The sequence below is a fragment of the Schistocerca serialis genome, chromosome 9 (assembly GCF_023864345.2).
Source record: "Schistocerca serialis cubense isolate TAMUIC-IGC-003099 chromosome 9, iqSchSeri2.2, whole genome shotgun sequence".
NCBI lineage: Eukaryota > Metazoa > Arthropoda > Insecta > Orthoptera > Acrididae > Schistocerca > Schistocerca serialis.
In genome coordinates, this window is record NC_064646.1 from 282,928,936 (window position 1) to 282,941,250 (window position 12,315).

Below are 12,315 nucleotides of genomic sequence, written 5' to 3' on the forward strand. Positions count from 1 at the left end.
TCTCAGTTTGGCCGGTTGGTCGAATCGTGCAATACACGGATTTGTGTGGCATTCGGATATGACACTGCTACGGTCGCAGGTTCGAATCCTGCCTCGGGCATGGATGTTTGTGATGTCCTTAGGTTAGTTAGGTTTAACTAGTTCTAAGCTCTAGGGGACTAATGACCTCAGCAGTTGAGTCCCATAGTGCTCAGAGCCATTTTTTTGATATGACACTGATCCGATGCTGGGCTGGATGGGAGCGTGAGGGCTGGCACAATCTTCGACATGATTCCGCTCGACCACGTCTCGCCACCACATTGGAGGATCGCCCTATTGCGCACCAAGAACATGGTAAAGCCTTCACATCTCCGCCTGCCATCCGAAAATAAGCAATGAAACCCTTGCGACATTCTGTGTCATACCGTACCATTGCCCAGAGACTAATAGCTGAAGGACTAGGGAATTGCCGTCCCATTCGTACCCTGCCATTAACAGCACAGCCGGCCGCGGTGGTCTAGCGGTTCTGGCGCTGCAGTCCGGAACCGCGGGACTGCTACGGTCGCAGGTTCGAATCCTGCCTCGGGCATGGGTGTGTGTGATGTCCTTAGGTTAGTTAGGTTTAAGTAGTTCTAAGTTCTAGGGGACTTATGACCTAAGATGTTGAGTCCCATAGTGGTCAGCGCCATTTGAACCATTTGAACCATTAACAGCACAACACGGCTTTGTTGTGAGTGGCGTAGTGACCGGGAAGCATGGCCTGCTGATGAATGGAGTCGCTTTGTTTCCAGCGATGAACTGCGATTCTCCACTACCCTGGATCAGAATCGTCGCCGATTATGGTGGCGACCTGGAGGAGGTCCCATTCTGGAGAGGCACGGCTGTCTTACTCATGGAATAATGGCGCGAGGAGCCATCATATTACTTCAGGGTCACGGCTGGTAGCGATTGAGGGAACTCTGGCATCACAACGGTACGTCACGAACATCCTAGATCGTCATGTGTCACCTCTCATACGATACATCATCGTGCAGTTTTCCAGCGGAACAATGCTCATGCACACGTGACACGTTTTTCAATGAACTGTCTGCGTGATATTGATGTGCTCCAGTGGCTGCCGAGACCGGTACATTTGTCCCTGACAGAACTTGTGTAGGACCAGCTCAGTTCTCAACTCCATCCCAGTACCATTATCCAAGATATCACAGGCCATTTACAACAGCTGTGGATCAGTTAGCGTCCTATGAGGATACAACGGCTTCATGACACCGTTCTCAACCGAATAAGTGCATCCATCCAGACCAGATAGGGTACAAAGTCATCGACATCTGCATATACATTGATACTCCGTAAGCCACTGTAGCGTACGTGGCGGAGGGTACACTCTACCACTACCTGTCATTACCTTTCCTGTTCCACTCGCAAACAGAGGGAGGGAAAAACGACTATCTATATGCCTCCGTATGAGCCCCAATTTCTCGTGTCTTATCTTCGTCGTCCCTACGCGCAATGTATGTTGGCGGCAGTAAAATCGTTCGGCAGCCAGCTTCAAATGTCGGTTCTCTAAATTTTCTCTGTAGTCTTTCTCGAAAAGAACGTCGCCTTCGCTCCATGGATTGCCGTTTCAGTTCCCGAAGCATCTCCGAAACGCTTATGTGTTGTTCGAACCTACCGGTAACAAATCTAGCCTCCCGCCTCTGAATTGCTTCGATGTCTTCTTTCAGTCCGACCTTGTACAGATCCCAAACACTGGAGCAGTACTCAAGAACAGGTCGCACCAGCGTCCTTTACAGGTGAACCACTCATTCCTAAAATTCTGCCAATAGACCGAAGTCGACCATCCGCCTCCCATACCACAGTTCTCACGTGCTCGTTCCATCTCATATCGCTTTGCAACGTTACGCCCAGACATTTAAACGAGTTAACTGTGTCAAGCAGGACACAAGTAATACTGTATCCTAACATCACAGGTTGTTCTCTCTACTCACCCGCATCAACTTACAGTTTTCCACATTTAGAGCTATGTGCCTTTCATCACACCAACTGGAAATTTTGTCTAAGCCGTATCTTCCTACAGTCACTCAACTTCGACACCTTACCGTACACCACGGCATTACCAGCAAACGACAGCACATTGTTGTCCACCCTGTCTGCCAAATCATTTATGTTTATAGAAAACAACAGCGGTCCTGTCACACTTCCCTGGGGCACTCCTGACGATATCCTTGTCTCTGATGAACACTCGCCGTCGAGGGCAACATACTGGGTTCTATTGTATAAGAAGTCTTCGAGCCACTCACATATCCGTTAACTTATACCGTATGCTCGTACCTTCGTTAACAGCCTGCAATGGGGCACCGTATCAAATGCTTTCCGGAAATCCAGAAATATGGCATCTGCCTGTTGCACTTGATCCATAGTTCGCAGTATATGATGCGAGAAAAGGGCATACTGAGATTTGCGCGAGCGATATTTTCTAAAACTAATGATTCGTGGACATTAACTTTTCAGTTTCAAGAAAGTTTATCATATTCGAATTGAGAATATGTTCAAGGATTCTGCAGTAAACAGGAGTTTGTGATGGTGGTCTGCAACTTCGCGGGCCCGTTCTTTTACCCTTCTTATATACTGGAGTCACCTGCACTTTTTTCCAGTCACTTGGGATTTTGTGCTGAGCGAGAGATTCATGATAAATGCAGGCTAGGTATGCGGTCAATGGTGTAGAGTAAAATCGAACTGGGATTCCATCCCGACCTGGTGCTTTATTTGATTTCAAATCTTTCAGTTGTTCCTCTGCGCTAGAGATGCTTATCACTATGTCGTACATACGGAAGTCTGTCCGATGGTCAAATGACGGTATTTTTGTACGACTCTCCTTTGTGAACCATTTATGCAACGCGAAATTTTAAAGTTCGACTTTCGCTTTGCTATCTTCATCTGCTACACAAAACTGGTCAGCAAGGGACTGAATAGAAGACTTAGACCAGCTTAGCGATTTTACGTAAGATCACAGTTTTCTCGGGTTATCTGCAAGATCTTTTACTAAGGTGTAACGGTGGTAGTTGTGTACTTCGCGCATAGTTCGTTTTAAAAACGCATGGATCTCGACTGACTTTCGCTTGTCGTTATTTGTGCGTTCCGTTTTGAACCGAAAGTTCAACAGCCTGTGCTTCCTCAGCATCTTCCGACTTTCGCAGTTAAACCATGGTGCGTCTTTTCCATCCTTTATCCACATACTAGGCATATAACTCTCCAGATCACGATTTACAGTCTGCTTAAACTTTGTCCATAATTCCTGTGTATTCATCTTACTGGACCTAAGTGATGCGAATTGACGGTCTAAGTGTGGTACTAATAACTGCTTATCTGCTCTATCTAGTAGAAACACTCTCCTAGCCTTCTTGACTGATTTATTAACTTTCGTAATCATAGTTGCTATAATGACGTCATGTTCGCTAATCCCCGATTCTATACTGACATCGTCGATAAGGTCCGGCCTATTTACAGATACAAGGTTTAAGATATTTCCATTGCGTGTCAGCTGCCGAGCCAGATGCCCAAGACAGTGTTCAGAAAATGTGTTGAAAATATTTCGCATGACTGTCTGTCCGCACCCCCGTAATGATTCAGTAGACACCCCAGTCTATACTCGATAGATGAAAGTCGCCTCTAACTAGTATTGCATGGTGTGGGTATTTGCGCGCTAGTGACAGTAGATTTTCTTTGAATGACTCTAGAACTGTCACAGCAGAATCGGGTGGCCGGTAAAAAATCAAACAATTAACTTGGTTTCACCTGCACCTGTTATACACGACCAGATGACTTCACTGTCACACTCAGCTTCGACCTCAGAAGCCGCGCCTTGTTGCCGCGCGGCCTTGGCGTCTTGTCACGGTCCGCGCAGCTGCCCCCGTCGGTGGTTCGAGTCCTCCCTCGGACGTGGGTGTGTGTGTGTTGTCCTTAGCGTAAGGTAGTTTAAGTTAGATTAAGTAGCGTGTACGCTTATCGACCGATGACCTAAGCAGTTTGGTCCCATAAGATCTTACCACAAATTTTCAAAAATTTCGACCTCAGAAGAGACAATATTTTTGTTAATTTTGTCAACGACAATGAACACTCCGCCTTCTATGGCCTTTAATCTGTCTTTCCTATATACGTTCCACCACTCACTAAATATCTCACAATTTTCCACATCGGATTTCAGCCAGCTCTCGGTCCCAAGAATAATTTGACTGCGAGAATGTTCCTGGAGGGCAGTAAATTCGGGAACTTTATTGCGAATACTTTGATAGCTTACTGATAAAATTACGACAGTCGAAGTGTCTTTATTCTGAACGCCGTTTGACTTCCCTTGCTGCGTATCTACTGGCGCATGTTTATCAGAACACCTCAAACTACTGCCTAGCCTAACAAAGCCTCATGTGAACTCCACAAGTACTCTGCTGCACGAGTAGCTGCTTCCTTTGTATAGTGCACCCCTGACTTATCAAGGGGAGTCTTACAAAGCCCCTCACGATAGCGCAGGTCTAGAAATCTGCAGCCAAGACCGTCACAGAGGCGATGAAGCATTTGGTTGAGACCCCCCACTCTGCTCCAAACCCAAGGACCTCAATCATCTCTGGGAACGGTCCTGCGAACTGCGAGCTCTGCTTGCACCCCGCACGCGAGTCCACCAGCCTGTACGAACTGAGAATCGCTGCAGAGTCCATGCTATAGGCGTCATTGGTCCCGACGTGAGTCACTACTTCCACACAACTGCACGCTGGGAGCTCGATGTCCACCGGTAAGGCTGCCTACACATCTCGGATGAGACCCCCCGACAGACACACCGAGCGCACATTGGCTTTCTTTCCAGCCCTGAACGCTATCTACTGGAGCTCCCAATATCTAGCAAACCTGCCTGTTCGGACTCTGCTGGACAGCCACCTGTCCACAGAGTGAATGGGCGACGCCTGGCGGCCAGTCTCCACATTGGCCCTCCGTCTCGAGAGACACGCCACTCACCCTGCTGTGAGGGCGGATCCAACATGTCGGGCGTGCTAGGAGGCAGAATTGTTAGCGCCAGGATTTCGCCCGGAACAGATCCCGCCCATTCACCCCCCTCCATGGTAAGGGTGAAATCCTGGAGCTAAGGGCTCGTGCTAGGAGATGGAACCAGAGCCCATGGCAAAACAAGCGACACCTGAGGTCTCCCATGCGACGCGCCACCGCTACACCCCGAGGCAACAGCCTGAAGGTGACTGACAGTAGCCAAAAGCGCATTCAGCTGTTCGCGAACTGCAGCCAGTTTTTCCTGCGTCCGCACACAGCATGCACACGTACTAACCATCCTAACAAGACTACCTGATGCAGTAAACGATAAAAACAGACAACTTGCTACCCTCTTGATGAGTCACCGATGGATGCTGATGCGTTAATGAGCAGCTATTCGGTTTACGAAATCAAATTTTGGGAGTTCAGTGAGCAAATATTGCGCTATTGACTGAATGAATTTGCACTTGCAAAAACGCGAGATTAAAGCTCTTAGCGCTGCTGCTACGGTCACAGGTTCGAATCATCCCTCGGGCATGGATGTGTGTGATGACCTTAGGTTAGTTAGGTTTAAGTGGTTCTAAGTCTAGGGGACTGATGACCTCAGATGTTAAGTCCCAGTGCTTAGAGCCATTTGAACCATTTTTGAAACCTCTTAAACAGAAAAACACGCACGAAATAGAATAAATATACTAAGAGGAAAACACAGAAAAAGATGAACACATAACTTATCGCTCTGTTGTATTTCATCTGACAGCTGGAGCCTGACTCACGTCGATAAATGGGCTCATGATGCCTAGTTCTTCTTCCCTCCACACACTGTGGGTTAAAAACTTGTCATTGTGCCGTCGAAGCTTTCGATGCCTTTCTTCATTTCAAATGAGGCAAATTCGCGACTCGCTGACCGCTCCACACACCGCCATTCAGCTACGGTCCAGTTTCTGTATTGTGTGGCCCACTAACGAGATTCAAATTCTGTACCACACGGACAGATTGTCTTTCGGGAGGCACTCGACCCATATTGCCACGCATGCAGTTTCCTCCCCAATGTTCGTTCGTAAACTGGTTGAGGTGGAGTTGCAATCACTGCCAACAGCAATTCCTGTCGGCTTTGAAACCAGTTGTCATTGACGCGGCGTGACGTTCGTCTGTGGTCCCTGTCGGTGAGGATATTATTACGACCACTGCTCTTACGGCATTGCGAGTGGTGCACCATTACTTGCAGACACGTCGGACATTCAGCGTTGATGCATCAACAAATCGGGCATTTCATTAGCGATGTGGTCATGAGAAAGCACAAACATGCACACCACTTCATTGCCATGACTTACGTCAGCGCTGGAGAATCACAAGACAAGCTGTTATAACTCACACACCAGCTACATTGCACCAAAGCGACAAGTGCACTCAGACAGTTGACTAATATTGTGTCTGGTAGACTATGTTGGGTACTGTAGAGGTTTTATACGTCGTATAGGATTCCTAATTACGAGCCTTTGTTGCCCAAGACGAGGAGAGTAGTCTCGAACCTTGTTTTTCTTCCAGACAGTGTATTTGGAACTCTATCTCACCAGCATTCGATGCTGGAAGTTAGAAGCGTTTGACAGTTCCTCGCTCCTTTCCATCATTATCGTCGAACCTAGCCCCTTCAGATCGTTGTTTTTCTTACAGATGCGTAGAATTTTCTCAGGATCCTCCCAACAAATTTAACTCTCCACTCATGTTCCGTATTACTTATTTCAAGTATTAATACCAGCTAATATAACTTTGTAGACATTTACATACCCTGGGTAGTCATACGGTATGACAAGCTCCGAGCCGGCCCTGGTGGCCGAGCGGTTCTAGGCGCTTCAGTCTGGAACCGCGAGACTGCTACAGTCGCAGGTTCGAATGCTGCCTCGGGCATGGATGTGTGTGCTGTCCTTAGGTTTAAGTAGTTCTAAGTTCTAGGGGACTGATGACCTCAGATGTTAAGTCCCATAATCCTCAGAGCCATTTTTTTTTTTTTTTTGACAAGCTCCGAAATCTTTCCACAAATAGTATAGCCAAGTACTGTCCGTTTCTTTCTCTACGTTATCCGTCCTGCTTTTCTCCTATCCACTATTTAAAAAATTACACAAAAAGTAAGTACTAAACCGTTCTGAAGCGATGCTAACCTCTCGGTTACACAATTACCAGCGAACAATCCGGGAGTGCTGTAAATCCTATACGATAAGTCGTTTATGATTATTGACAGCGTTATCAGTCCTATTAAACTTGCTTGAGACACATCCGACGTGACTACAAGCAACTGTAGTAAGACTGCTAATATTCTCAACACACATAAACGGTTTGTCATTCTCGAATTGTTCACTGATGGTATTTTCATCATCTGGCATAGAATGCAGGTACCTGTCTGTTTTTTTTTATCAGCAAGCTGTTCTGAAACTATTGGTTCAAATTAATACAGGCTTTTTTTTGTCATCAGCCTTCTGACTGGTTTGATGTGACCGAATTCCTCTCCTGTGCCAACCTCTTCATCTCGGAATAGCACTTGCAACCTACGTCCTCAATTATTTGCTGGATGTATTCCAATCTCTGTCTTCCTCTACAGTTTTTGCCCTCTACAGCTAATACCATGGAAGTCATTCCCTCATGTGTTAACAGACGTCCTATCATACTGTCCATTCTCCTTATCATTGTTTTCCACATATTCCTTTCCTCTCCGAATCTGCGCAGAACCTCCCCATTTCTTACCTTATCAGTCCACCTAACTTTCAACATTTGTCTGTAGCACCACATCTCAAATGCTTGGATTCTCTTCTGTTACGATTTTCTCACAGTCCATGTTTCACTGCCATACAATGCTGTACTCCAGACGTACATTCTCAGAAATTTCTTCCTCAAATTAAGGCCGATATTTGATATTAATAGACTTCTCTTGGCCTGAAACGCCCTTTATGCCATTGCTAGTCCGCTTTCGATGTCCTCCTTGCTCCGTCCGTCATTGGTTATTTTACTGTTAGGTAGCAGAATTCCTTAACTTCATCTACTTCGTGACCATCAATCCTGATGTTAATTTTCTCGCTGTTCTCATTTCCACTACTTCTGATTACCTTCGTCGTTCTTCGATTTACTCTCAATCCACGCTCTGTACTCATTAGACTGTTCATTCCGTTCAGCAGATCATGTAATTCTTCTTCACTTTCACTCAGGATAGCAATGTCATCAGCGAATCGTATCCTTTCACCTTGAATTTTAATTCCACTCCTGAAACTTTCTTTTATTTCCATCATTGCTTCCTCAACGTACAGATTGAACAGTAGGGGCGAAAGGCTACATCCTTGTCTTACAACCTTTTTAATACGGTCACTACGTTCTTGGTCATCCACTCTTATTACTTCCCTCTTTACTGTTGTACATATTGTATATAACCCGTCTCTCCCTATAGCTTACGCCTACATTTCTCAAAATTTCGAGCATCTAGCACCATGTTACAATATCGTATGCTTTTTCCCAAGTCGACAAATCCTAGGAACGTGTCTTGATTTTTCTTTAGTCTTGCTTCCATTATCAATATCTACGTTAGAATTGCCTCTCTCGTGTCTTTACCTTTTCTAAAGCGAAACTGATCGTCATGTAACACATCCTCAATTTTCTCTTCCATTCTTTTGTATATTATTCGTCTCAGCAACTTGTACGCATGAGCTGTTAAGCTGATTGTGCGGTACTCCTCGCACTTTTCAGGTCTTGCGGTATTCGAAATTGTGTGGATGATGCTTTTCTGAATGTTAGATGGTATGTTGCCAGACTCATACATTCTACACACCAACGCGAATAGTCATTTTGTTGCCACTTCCCCCAATGATTTTAGAAATTCTGATGCAATGTTATTTATACCTTGTGCCTTATTTGATTTTAAGTACTCCAAAGCTCTTTTAAATTCTGATTCTAATACTGGATCTCCTATCTCTTCTAAATCGACTTCTGTTTCTTATTCTTCCATATCAGACAAATCTTCCCCCTCATAGAGGCTTTCAATGTATTCTTTCCACCTATCCGCTCTCTCCTCTGCATTTAATAGTGGAAATCCCGTTCCACTCTTAATATTGTCACCCTTGCTTTTAATGTCACCGAAGGTTGTTTTGACTTCTGTATGCTGAGTCTGTCCTTCCGACAATAATTTCTTTTTCGATTTCTTCACATTTTTCCTACAGTCATTTCGTCTCAGGTTCTCTGCGCTTCCTATTTATTTCATTCCTCAGCGACTTACATTTCTGCATTCCTTAGTTTCCCGGAACATTTTTGTACTTCCTCCTTTCATCGATCAAATGAAGTATTTCTTCTATTACCCAAGTTTCTTTTTAGAGATGACCATTCCTCTTCAACTGTACTGCCTACTGAGCTAACAACCGTATCCCATCATTCCTTAGTTCTTTTTTGCGTATTGATTCTTCCTGATTGATATTATCTTAAACTTCAACCTACTCTTCATCACTACTATATTGTGATCTATGTCTGCTCCTGGGTACGCCTTACGATCAAGTATCTGATTTCGGAATCTCTGTCTGAGCATCATGAAATCTAACTGAAATCTTCCCGTCTCACTCAGCCTTTTCCAAGTATACCTTCTCCTCTTGTGATTCTTGAACAGGGTATTCGCTATTACTAGCTGAAACATGTGACAGAACTCATTTAGTCTTTCTCCTCTCTCATTCCTTGTCCCAAGCCCATATTCTCCTGTAACCTTTTCTTCTACTCCTTTCTCTACAACTGCATTCCAGTCTCCCATGACTATTAGATTTCCATATCCCTTTACATTGTAAGTAGGCTGTTTAGGTTTTTTTATTGGTAACGCCACCTCTGTATGAACATCACTGGCTGTGCTGTGTGCAGTCTGTGGCTGCTTTGCATTGTTGTAATACTCGCCATTGTAGTGTTGGGCAGCGGCAGCTGGATGTGAACAGCGCGTAGCGTTGGGCAGTTGGAGGTGAGCCGCCAGCAGTGGTGGATGTGGGGAGAGAGATGGCGGAGTTTTGAAATTTGTCATGAACTGCTATATTTATATATGATGATATCAAGGTAAATACATTGTTTGTTCTCTATTAATATCTTTCATTTGCTAACTATCCCTATCAGTAGTTAGTGCCTTCCATAGTTTGAATCTTTTATTTAGCTGGCAGTAGTGGCGCTCGCTGTATTGCAGTAGCTTGAGCAGCGAAGATTTTTGTGAGGTAAGTGATTTGTGAAAGGTATAGTTTAATGTTAGTCAGGGCCATTCTTTTGTAGGGAATTTTGAAAGTCAGATTGCGTTGCGCTAACAAAATATTGTGTGTCAGTTTAAGCACAGTCATGTATAATTGTTCAAAGGGGAAGTTTCAACATACTGTATTACCCTTTCAGTATCCTCATACACTTTCTCTATCTCTTCATCTTCAGCTTGAGAAGTCGGCATGTATACCTCAACTATCGTTGTCGGTGTTGGTCTGCTGTCAATTCTGATCAGAACAAACCTATCACTGAACTGTTCACAGTAACACACTCTCTGCACTACTTTCCTATTCATAACGAATCCTACTCCCGTTATGCCATTTTCTGCTGCTGTTGATATTACCCTACACTCATCTGACCAAAAATCCTTGCCTTCGCCGGCCGCTGTGGCCGAGCGGTTCTAGGCGCTTCAGTCCGGAACCGCGCTGCTGTCAAGGTCGCAGGTTCGAATCCTGCCTCAGGCATGGATGTGTATGACGCCGTTAGGTTAGTTAGGTTTAAGTAGTTCTAAGTCTAGGGGACTGCTGACCTCAGATATTAAGTCCCATAGTGCTTAGAGCCATTTGAACCATTTTGAACCTTGTCTTCTTTCCACTTCACTTCACTGACCACATATCTAGACTGAGCCTTTGCATTTCCCTTTTCAGGTTTTCTAGTTTCCCTACCACATTCAAGCTTCTGATAGGCTAGATAAGGACCCTGATGGCAATTTCTGATTGTAAGAACGTTTACACAGAAGGTAATTGTCATGCTAATTACAGCAGTGGGATTCACAGGAACTGCTGAAATGCACGGTCATTGGCCTGTATGCATACAGTACATCGTCGAACCATTGGCTATTGTTTCCGTTCGAGGATTCCTGACAAGTACACACAATGGTGCCAGCAGCGACGGCAGTTACAGCGAGGAGGGCTTTTTCTGCTTCCACAATGTCTTCATACACCAGCTGCTTCTTATAGCCCCAGAGGAAGAAATCAAGACACGTAAGGGTGTATCCAATTGCAGTCTTTCAGTCTTTCTCGGCGTATTCCACTGATGAATTCTTCTTCGCCAGAAGATGATGTGTACGAAACTCATTGAAACGTTGCGACAAGACGACGCTACCACTCGGCCGATAACCCGAGAAGAATTCATCACGTAAGGGTGTTCAAGCCACAGGGCCATCTCGTCCGAACCATCGATTCCTGAAGGTGGCTCCCAGGTGACTCCTCGCATAAATGCGGTCTCGTAAACTGACATGCGGTCGGGTGAGCAGTGTGCTGTCCACAAGCCCCTCTATATCCGCATCCAGTGAGCCTGTAGACTGAGGATGACACGGCGGCCGGTCGGTACCGTTGGACCTTCATGGCCTGTTCGGGCGGAGTTATCAATGCGAAATAGGGGGGGGGGGGGGCATCGTGCTGGAAGGACAGTCCTTTGTCTAACATTCAGGGGAACATCCAGCCTGTACAGGCAACAATCCGCCTACAGAGCAGATTTAAGTGTCAGTACACATTCCCAGTCAGCGACGTGTACGTAGCAGCATACGTCAGTACCACTAAAGAAGTCTACCCTGACATTACAAGTTGACTTTAGAGACCGTATGATCTTTGTTGAAATATATTTGTTTTGATGTTCTCTATCTCCTGTATTAATTTGACGAATTGTTTGGAACACCCTGTATATTATTAAAAGGCTAAAGTAGGGTGACCAACTTTCCCGTATTTCCCGGTATCTACCGTATTACAGCAACATTTTTTTTTCCCGGCTACTTTACTGACCGCCTGTTTCTTCCGTATATTTCGTCAGTGATCACGGTCATAAATATAAATTCCGCGGAGTACTATCGGTAGTTCAGATTCCCTGAACTACAGATCTCGAAAAGTTTTCCTATAATGATCGTGACTATTCTCGACATACAGTCTTTTTTCTGTCCATGTTTTTACGGAAAAACACAGTTTGGCTCAAGGGAATGGGAGGAACAGAGAAAGTGTGACAGCTTATGCGTCTGCAGCGGTCGTGAGAGATCGAATGTTTACTTGTTTCTCAGTCAGTACTAGCAACCGACGAATGCGC

At 45.2% G+C, this 12,315-nt stretch overlaps 1 protein-coding gene across 1 annotated transcript in view; it reads left to right on the forward strand.

Annotated features, from left to right (window-relative positions):
• Positions 1-12,315, forward strand: part of LOC126419104 (retinol-binding protein pinta-like) — a 323,696-nt gene that overhangs the window by 162,865 nt on the left and 148,516 nt on the right. The gene's annotated exons all lie outside the window — the stretch shown is intronic.